This window comes from Sinocyclocheilus anshuiensis, unplaced genomic scaffold (genome assembly GCF_001515605.1).
Source record: "Sinocyclocheilus anshuiensis isolate Anshui unplaced genomic scaffold, SAMN03320099.WGS_v1.1 scaffold733, whole genome shotgun sequence".
NCBI classification, from domain to species: Eukaryota; Metazoa; Chordata; class Actinopteri; order Cypriniformes; family Cyprinidae; genus Sinocyclocheilus; species Sinocyclocheilus anshuiensis.
This window is the reverse complement of record NW_015539923.1, coordinates 1,568,103-1,578,902: the sequence shown is the minus strand read 5'-3', so window position 1 is coordinate 1,578,902 and position 10,800 is coordinate 1,568,103.

The following is a 10,800-nucleotide window of genomic DNA, read 5'->3' as shown; positions in this document are numbered from 1 at the left end:
TATATAGTAAAAAATGTAATATTGTGAAAGTTTTTTCTGCTTAATATTTTCGGGGAAACTGTGATTCACTGCTGTTAAAAGGTGTATGGTAAATAATATTTTTATTTAGTAAGGATCCATTAAATTGATCAAAAGTGACAGTAAAGACATTATAATGTTATAAAAAATCTATTTCAAGCAGCAAATCAGCATATTAGAATGATTTCTGAAGGATCATGTGACACTGAAGATTGGAGTGATGATTTTGAAAATTCAGCTTTGATCACAGCAATAAATTACATTTTAACATATATTCACATATAAAACAGGTATTATAAATTGTAAAAATATTTCACAATATTGCTGTTTTTATTGTATTGGTTTTTTTTTTCAAATAAATGCAGCCTGGTGAGCAAAAGACACTCATAGCATCCTCAAACTTTTGAACAGTAGTGTATTTTGCAAAACTCTCGCTCCATTTTAAAGTCAAACTAACAGTCGCTAACGAAACAGCGCAGTTGTGCTCCCTCATTTGTTTTCTGGTATTCTTGTCTTCAGTAATGAGAAGCACCTGTTATCTGGCCTCTGTCTTCAGTGCCCATTACGGTGGTCCGCTTCAGCTCTCCCACCCACTGAGAAAACACCACACACCCCGTTCATTAGCACATCCTTCCCAGCACACCTGACTGGAGGACAATCAGACGCGACAAATAAACAGCCTACATGACCTTCCGATACATGAAGCAACGGTCTAATGAAAGCACAGCGAGAGCCTCAATTAGCCCGTAGATTGTTTGTTCATGCGACCAAACTTGTTGTTGGTGCATAAATAAATCATTCTTGTTCTAAAGTAATCAAACTCTGATAAAGGCATGTGAGATAAAGTTGCCAGTAAAAAAAAAAAAGAAAATATTTTATGCATCTGAATACACGTTTCCTGTCAAAACAAAAGTTTTAGCATACATCACTTACACTGCAACTTTTCCAATATTCATTTATCTCACAGGTCCTTCTGAAGGACGCGGACTCATTCCTTCGCCACCCTATTTTCTTTTTTCCATCAGCTTCTTTCTCTATTTCAAAGAGAGTTTGTTGTTCAGACCACAATTCACATCTCAGACAGGCCTGATTAGCCTTTACAAGACGAGCCTAAATAATTAAGAACAGAATGAGTCTGGCTCTTCTATGCTCTGATCTTACACTGTGTGACTGGTTGACTTTTGGTTGATGATCTGTTGGGAGTAAGACTACTTAATTTACATCAAATATATTTTTAATGAGCTTTACTGAATCACAGTGATGATATTAAAGAGTTCATATGGAAGCCTGTATTCCAGAAAATTAAAAAAGGGGAAAATCACAGCTTTATATTTTATGATTGTGACTTTATTTCTCAAAAATGCAAATTTTCATCTTGCAGTATAATATATTTCACTGTGTTGTTACATTAGATCTCACAAAGTGATTTGGTTTCTTAGTTTAAACTTTATCTCACTTAAACAGAAACAGGCTTTCATATAGATCATATATATAATTTTTTATTATAAATTTTTTGTACAGGTTTTTTCTTTGTCCATTTTTGTCCAAATGTTTTAATGCAATAAAGCAATTTACTTTAAAAGTAAAAAAATAAACAAAAATAAAAACATTTTATTTTTATACTATTATTAGCGCTGCACAATTAATCGAATTTCTAATCGTGATTACAATTATGGATGCCACAATTACGTAATCGTTCAAAGCGGCAATTAATCGTTCAAAGTCCACTTGTGTTGTTCTGTGTGCTTAAGATGCGTTTTTTTCTTTCTGCATGTTATCTTTTTTTACCATTATTTAAATTTTAGTTTTAGTATAACATTATAATACCATTCATATTTTTACTTTTTTATAATTTAAAGAAACCAATCTGATGTATAGTTGAATTTTGAGGCTTAATACAATAGAAAAGCACAAAAAAAATTTTTACATTTACATTTTTACGTTTTTAGCTTGTTTATTTTCATATAAAAATACGGCATGCAGTTGCATCAAACAATGGTATAAACATCATTCAATGTAAATTGTAATAATAGTAATTAATAATCGCAAATACAATTTAAGGGAATAATCGACAATTATGATTTTTGTCATAATCGTGCAGCCCTAATTATTATAATGTTTTTTATGTTTTATTATACTCTATATAATATGCATTATTTTTATTATAATATATATATATATATATATATATACACACACACACACACACACACATACACATAATAAACAATATATGCATATATATGCATATGCACACATTCCACAAAAAATATTAAGCAGCAATTAATTAATTTAATTTAATTAATTTTTCCCCTTCTTCTGCACATTTGATAAACATCTTCCATGTGATTGTGTCTGGTGCTCTGAATGTTTAATATGTGTAATCCATGTCCTTGTTGTCTACATTTCTGCTTATCAATTTCTAACCACACAGTTTGTTCATATTTGACCATCGCTTACGTCTGATTCTGGATTTGTGGATGGGATTACAGAAATAAACACTTCGCTGCACGCTGTTTGTTCATTGCATTACATTTAGACAAGCATGCTCATACGTGCAAACATGAGTGGATGCAGACATAAACATGTAGCTGAGTGTAAACATATACATCAACAAACCCCCTGTGACATATAATGGCATGAGTGGGTTTGTGAGTAATACCTGCTGCTGTTCTCCAGCGACTGGATTATGCACAAGGTGGAAAAATCTGTGTGGGTCTAGCTGGAGACCCGTCACCGGAATGATAGATCAGCTCTGGAGTGACAAAGCCCAGGGAAAATGTATTCATAAACACACAGAGGAACTACACATGCATTTGGATGGCAAATAAGTCATTTCAGCTTACCAGTATGCAATAAGTGCACATTTCAGTTGACAAATGCATCGTTTTTATTCTAGACACGCTGCCGCTGCTCCAGCCATTTCCGTCCAGCCGTCTGTCAGAAATAAACATTTGTTTTCAAACATATGCATTAACTGATTACAGCACTATGCATCATATTTGCAGAATGAAATCCAATACTTGTTTCTTACTCATTTTGGGGTGGTAAATCCAAAAATAATGCATGTTTTGCTCTAACTCTCAGCTTATTTTCACATTTGTGAATGAATCTGAATACTTTATTTTATGTCTAATCCGGATTTTAAGGTTAAAATTATGGCCAGTGACAGAAAAAAAAATGCAAACATGACCATTTTCTTCTAAATTTGTGGGAGTTTTGCTACATCCAAATTTTGTGAAAACATATATTTTGCTTCTTTTGTAAAGTTGTTTGACATCAAATGGAGTATTTGAACACATTATTGACTCCTTTGCAGATTGTAAGTTAAATGATACATTTTGAATACAAATTTTTGACATTTGACTGCTTTTGTTATTTTAATGAGTGCATTAAAGCTGATACATAAGCCTATAATTTAAAAAATCTTCGTTCTTAATTTGTGGGGAGAAAACATGTTTGTATTGAAATGTTTAATCTCCGCATCATCAAATGAGGTAATATTAGGCTTTTTGGCAAATCAGCTGAATTTTTTTTTTTTTTTATCAAGATGCAGAGCTGTGTTATATGTATTGATCTTTTCGGGGCATTTTGTATTGTTGGATTTGATTGCGATTTGACCCTTCGCAGGGAGTTTGATTGACAGGCGATCTGACCAATCATAATGCAAAATCTGCCATTTTTGTCCGACAAACAAACCAAACAGGAGAGTAGATTATCGAATGATGTCGATTGACTTGAACTTGAAAAATGGTGTGTACTGACGTCTTTCCACGGTTGAAACAAGATACCTTCTGATGTTCAGTGACGTTTATTTTGTGCTGTAACTAGTAAAGAGGAACATTTGCTCTGCGAAGTTTTTCACTGTGTAATGTGGCATGAGAGCGGCATTGCTTTTCGGACATAGAGCAACAGCTAATGAAGGGGGCGGGTCTTAGCGAAGGATCAAAGTGAGTTTGAGTGAGAGACATTTTATCTAAATTTCATTTTGTTACTTTGATCTTTCTTGTTAGACATAACATGAATTTGGCTGTACTGGAGTCCAAAATGTCAGAGTCCATGTCAAGTTCAAGTCCTCTCCAGTGCAATTCGTAATTGCAGTCCAAGTCCAAAAACTCCAGCATTTTGAATGAATAGCAGGTATAAGGCAGGACAAAAATATGGAGTAAAAATATTCTATGTGGTGTGTGTCCTCTGGGCAAAACCTTGTATGAGTGTTAAAACCCCAGCAGCTATTTCCCACAATGCATTGAGAGTGAAAAGTGAGAGTGCGGTAAAAAAGACGACAGTGTGTTTTAAAAATGTAATAGCGTGTATTCGTCACAACGGGCACTTTCATACGCTGCCTCTGCAAGCCCGTCTCTGATAGGAATCAATGAGGCGGGTCACGGGCCGCATCTCTTGTGTCTGCTCTGAGAAAACAGACCCAGTGAAGGGTGAGAACTATAAAAGGCATTATTTTCAGAGAGCACGAGTCCACGGCTGCAGGAACTAGCTGTCCTGGGAGAACGATGACCAAGTTAATTCTCACTTTCAGCGGTTATGAAGGCATCAGGATGGGAGACAAAGAAAAAGCTGGTCATTTCGAACCTCCAGATCTGTTATTATTGTGATTGCCGTGTCTTTCTGGTATTTTTAAATTATCTTAAGTGCTTCGGAGAACATCAGTAGGGTTCCAAAAGTAAAAATGCCATTCAAAATCACCATAGCGAGATTGATTTGTAATGTTAATGTATGAACCTTTCAAGACAGATTCTACGACTTCTAAAGTTGTTAAAAAAATGGCAATGTTCTGAAACCATTCAATTTTAGACTGTAAAAAAATACAGTCATTGTTGAAATTCACAATGAAACGATATCCATGACAGGGTTTTTGAGAATTTTTAAAGGCTAGCAGAGGCTAGGTGACAATATTTTTATCGAGCAAAATACATTAAAAACACACAAAAACCCATCATTCACAATGCTTTATTGTAGGGTCTAAAAGTAATAATAAATAATAATAATAATATGGTTGAGCCTTTATATTTTTTTCTAATTTTTGTCTGATTTTATTTTATTTTTCTCTCTTGTTACACATTCCTACACTTAAAAATGTTTTGCTTCTTTGAAAAAGTTGTATCCAAAGATAAGGTAAGACATAATGCAAGAAGATACTGTAGAATACAGTTTAAAGGTTTTTTTTTACCAGTTAACTTGTATTGGCAGGAATGGAAACCAGTCAAGTTTGGACCCTGGATTCATGGGATGAGTAGTTAATCCATTCATAATCCTCATGTAAACATGTAAACAGTCTTCTGCCATTTCCTTTTCAAATTTTTAAATGTTATTATGTTATAATGATGGCTGCTTTCATGAGCAGTTTAATTATAATCATACTTTTTTATGTTTATGGAGAAGATTAATGGAAAATTGGTCACATGACAGCTGGCAAAAATACAAATTGCAAATAATAACACACACACACACACACACGTTAGAATTATTAGAATAGCAAAATAAACATGCTAATCACAACTTTGAAAACAAACAAACAAACAAAAACGTTTCCTATATATTTTGTTGTGGCTCTGTCCAATTAAAATATACTGTATTTTTGGCACACATTCATCTGTCACTAAGCAAAACACTAAGTAAAATCTACTGTAGGTAAATTTGATAATATACCAACAAATTTACCTACAGTAGATGTAATAATATTGTTATATAAGAAGAAGAACGTGAAGCAACCATATAAATAAATGTAAAAATAAATATATGAATAAATTAATTAATTTAAAATAATAAAAATAAAAAATGTAAAATAAACACAAATACACATAAAAATAACACATAATAAAATAAATTAAAGGGGTCATATGACGTTGCTAAAAAATTACATTATTTTGTGTATTTGGTGTAATGCAATGTGTTTATGCAGTTTAAGGTTCAAAAAACACATTATTTTCCACATACTGTACATTATTGTTTCTCCTCTATGCCCCGCCTTTCTGAAACGCGTCGATTTTTACAAAGCTCATCGGTCTGAAAAGCGAGGTGTGCTGTGATTGGCCAGCTATCCAGTGCGTTGTGATTGGCCGGATTCCTCAAGCGTGTGACGGAAATGTTACACCCCTCACTATACTGTGATGCCGTCTCCCGGAGCGACGAGACAAAAACATTAAAACCCATTATAAACGAGGCATTTGTTGCATCCAGTGGGGACATAATTACTGATTATAATGACTTATACTGTCTTTTTACGCGTTGCGTTGCATTGCACCACGTAAACATAAAACCATGTCTGCATTTGTGATCAGAGAAACGTCAAACAATAAGCGCTACTCTACACTGCTTAAAACTCGCGTTTGAATCGTCAGTGGCAAATCCTTTAAATATGAAAACATACTTACAGGCTGTGAGTCAGCATTATTTGTCAGCATCATAGACTGTGGTCAGCATGCACGCCGAGGGGGAAACAGGGGAGCTGAATTCACCGGAACACCGGCATTGTAGGCTACTGGTTCAGGAGACTTTAGTCTTTGCAACTTTAGGGATCTTATCTATTCACGAACAGCTTGTAACACTCCAAAGAGAAAGGAAAACTTGAAATCGCAACATATGACCCCTTTAAATATAAAAATAAATATAAAATATAAATATTTCTACTTAAACGATATGAAAATATAAAAACAATATTCTGTCTGTTTATTTGTATGTCAGTGTGACAATTAACCAACATCAGAGAACCGTGAACATGTGAATGTTTCTTAAATTATTGTTGTTGTTGTTGTTGTTGTTTAAATCCCAGTGGGAGCTTCAAGTAAATATTTTACATCTAATGGGCTCAGATGACAAAAATATTTGAGAAGCCCTGATTTGAATAATATAATAAATAGGCAAAATAATAACACATTTAAAAATTTCGATTTTAAAGACACTTTATATTGAATATAGCCATTGCAAATGCAGCCCAACTGAATTCAAGGCCCATCTAGTATTGACTCTATTCAGCTCACCTGATGTCTCTGTCTCTGTGTCCGGCGGGAGCACTTATGTCAGCGCTAATGGTTTCCTGTCTGCACTCAGTGACCAGTGGCGGATTCTCTCTCTGTAGGGGAAATCCCTCTGCTTTCCATGCCTTCATTTGCACACTGCTGCTTCATGCAGTCTTCAACGCTTTCATCTTCTCTTCATCCAGAACCCTCACGAACCCTGTCAAGCCATAAGCAGCTAATTAGAAAAGTTAAAACGGCAATTGGATTCTTGTCATTTAGCGGATACTTTACCAGTGACCAAAGCAGCACTTTCCCAGCATCCAGCTCCAGAGCGCAGAGGTGAGGGAGGAGGAATCCAGCTTGTGAATCTCTCAAAACAGTTTCTATGAAAACAAACTGAACATTTTCGCAATTTACAACCAAAACTGTAATGAAATATAAGGTGTATGGTAGCATGGGGGGGACTGCAGGGTTTTGACTTTGATTGGCTGGATTTCAGGAGGATAGTGATAGTGCTGTCATCAGTCTCAGGTCATCAGACGCCCCATAGCAAGAGCATTCCTGATGAAGATCTCCTCCCCTTCATCTGTGTGACCCTGTCAATACTCCTGCCACATCAAAGACAGAGACGAGGCTTTGAGCCGCCGGTGCCTGGAAACAACTAAAAACCTGCACACACACATATACACTGGCGAAGAAATGACTACAAAGAAATGCCATATGTCACCTCAAAATCGAAAAAGGCAAAGGAGAAATATATTTTGCACAGAGAAAATATTTTCATGTCAATAAGTACAAATTCCTATAATTCTAAGGTGAAAATAATAGAACAATTATTATTATTAATTATAATTAAGAATAAGAATAAGAATAAGAATAATATAGAAATAAGAATAATATAAATTAAATGCTATGGTGTGGTGTGGTTATTGTTAACCACAACAAAAACTTTTTTTTTTTCGTTAATTAAAAAAAATATATTAAAAATATTACATTGGGAAAAAAATTTAAAACGTAAAATTAGACACTAAACCTTTATAAAAAAAATAATGTTTTGATAATTGAAAAAAAATTCTAAAATAAGATAAAAATTAAATAGATAAATAGCATAAAAATTTGACATTTTGAAATCAGAAACTGAAATAAAACAATTTTACTAAAAACAAATAAAACAAAATTACTAAAAATAAAAATTAAGCAAAATAGAAATAGAAAAAAAACTAATAAAAGTGGCAAAAGCATATAAATTCACTAAAACTAAAATTTAAATAAAACTGACAAAATGAAAATACAAGCTACCTCAGAGTATTAATAAATACTAAATTAGTATTAAAAATAATATTAAAACTAAAATCTATCGTTGTTAAATAATTATATTATGGGGTCCAAACACCTGAGATCACATTGAAAATAAATTATTCAAAATCCAGTTTAGACCTGAAAATATATAGACATCTTTAAGATTTAAAAAACAAAACATTAGAAACATTATGATGTTTCTTCTCTTAATCACATAATTATTGACACTGATCACATGACTCTTTGTACAGACACTCGCATCGTCTTGCTTCCATTAAAGCACAAAATTCTTGGATCATCTCAAATCATGGAGAACATGATTATCAGGATTTGTTTGTGTCATGTCATTTTTTATTTCTTTAAAGAAAAAAAAAACATCAAATTCATCCTAATTTTTTAGTTGAGCTTAAAACTGTTATTCATTATGCAAACTGTAATTTCTCATTTGATTTTGGAGTGATATAACCAGGACATTACAGTTTTCATGAAATTCACCCACACACACATGCTCTCGCTGCCCTGATATGAATGAAACATGAGTGTGACAGGTATGAATGTTCTTGTTTGTGAGAAATTTTACAGAAAGTGAGAGAGGACATATAAGAGTAAAGATGTGTTTTGTGTGAGCTCAGCTCTGGGCCAGTCTGAAAGTGTGTTGATGGAAGAGACGTTTTATACTCCTGTACATACGCGCGCACACACACACACACACACACACACACACACACACACACACACACACACACACACGCACAGAGAGAGAGTGTGTTCAGTAGGCCTTATAATCCCGTTACAGCTCCATACAGCACACTAGGCTCCAAAAGCAAAGCAGCAGTCAGCCTCCAGCAGAGATTTGTCTGTTTAATCGCGCACAAACACGTACACAAAGCACACAAATACACATAAACACAACCGGGGCTCACAGATAACGCTGTTTTGCAGGCAACTCTTGAGCCACGGCGGAAATACAAAACGCTTTCCCAAAATATGCCAAAGCCTTTAGACATGCTAATATTCCATTACACGCATAATGTTGTCAGGAAAGGTAAAGCAACACTGCTGGAGGAGAGATGTGTACCATACACCATCATTACAGCAACAAACACACATATATAATAACGCTTACATTATTGCTCAAAGCAAGCTGTCATGGTTAAAGGTTTACAACTAATGCTTTAACAAATGCTTGTAGCAATCTTGAATTTCAAGAACGTGGCTGACGGCAAGGAGTTTGGTGAATCTGGCTTCCTACCTAAACAACATGTTAGAGTATTTTTGTCTAGAGAACCTTCTAAAATAGCATATTTAGAAGTCTAGGGCAGCATCACATTCATTCTTTACATATATTAGGCAATCCCAAAATGCACTGCAATAAGCTTGGTGAAGAAAAAAATCAAAGATGAAGCATATAAATTACACTATTGTTCAAAAGTTTGAAGTCAGTATTTTTTAAAGAAAGGACAACTATATATATATATATATATATATATATACTATATGTCTGTGTGTGTGTAATAAATATTTCATAACATTATTAAGAATTGATGACAAGTTGGATAACTATAATGAATTATTAATGAAGGTCCTTATAAAGTGTTGGGTACAACATTAATAGGTTCTGATTGTTCCCTAGCACACACTTATGTTCCTGACCGCCCGTCTGGTTCAGAGGCACGTGTCCCACAAAACAGCACACACCATGCACCGGGTACCTGCTACCGTGGCAACTCGCTCATTAGATCCCCTTATTAGAGTCAGCTCATTAGTGTTCAGTCTGCACACTCATTAAAACAGCCTCTCTAGCCCAGCACACGCATTCAGCCTTGATTAATTTGCTTATTTCAGCATTCATTCACATCCCGTAGGTGAACAGACACACTTATACACTTACACACAAATACAACTGGCGAGACCCACCGCAGAGGTGCAGTTCTCACACACACACACACACACACACTCACGTAAATCCAGCTAAATCTAGCCAGATCTGAACTTCTCTTACAAGATTACTGCTGATAGCTCTGAGTTATGGTTCTCATTTGCTTTCTAACCCTAAGTGATTCAGTAATTTAATGAGATAAGGAAAGTAAAAAACCTGAAGTGGGTATCTTTGCATATTTTTCATAACATGTTTTCAAAGAGACTTTTTTTTTAAACCAGAAATTATTTTGATAAGTTGGATTTTTTAAAAATTGGCAGCAAGATTAAAAACATGAACAATGTTTAATGGTAAAATGCTTCATTTTTAATTGGAGTGGGCAGTTTTTGGCATCGATATCATTATCGATACAAGTATTCAGAGATATTATATATATATATATATATATATATACACACTACCGTTCAAACGTTTGGGATCAGTAAGACTTGTAATGTTTTTTAAAGAAGCCTCTTTCTCATCAAGGCTGCATTTATTTGATCAAAAATACAGAAAAAAAAACAGTAATATTGCAAAATGTTATTACAATATAAAATAATGGTTTCTATTTTAATATCCTTTAAAATA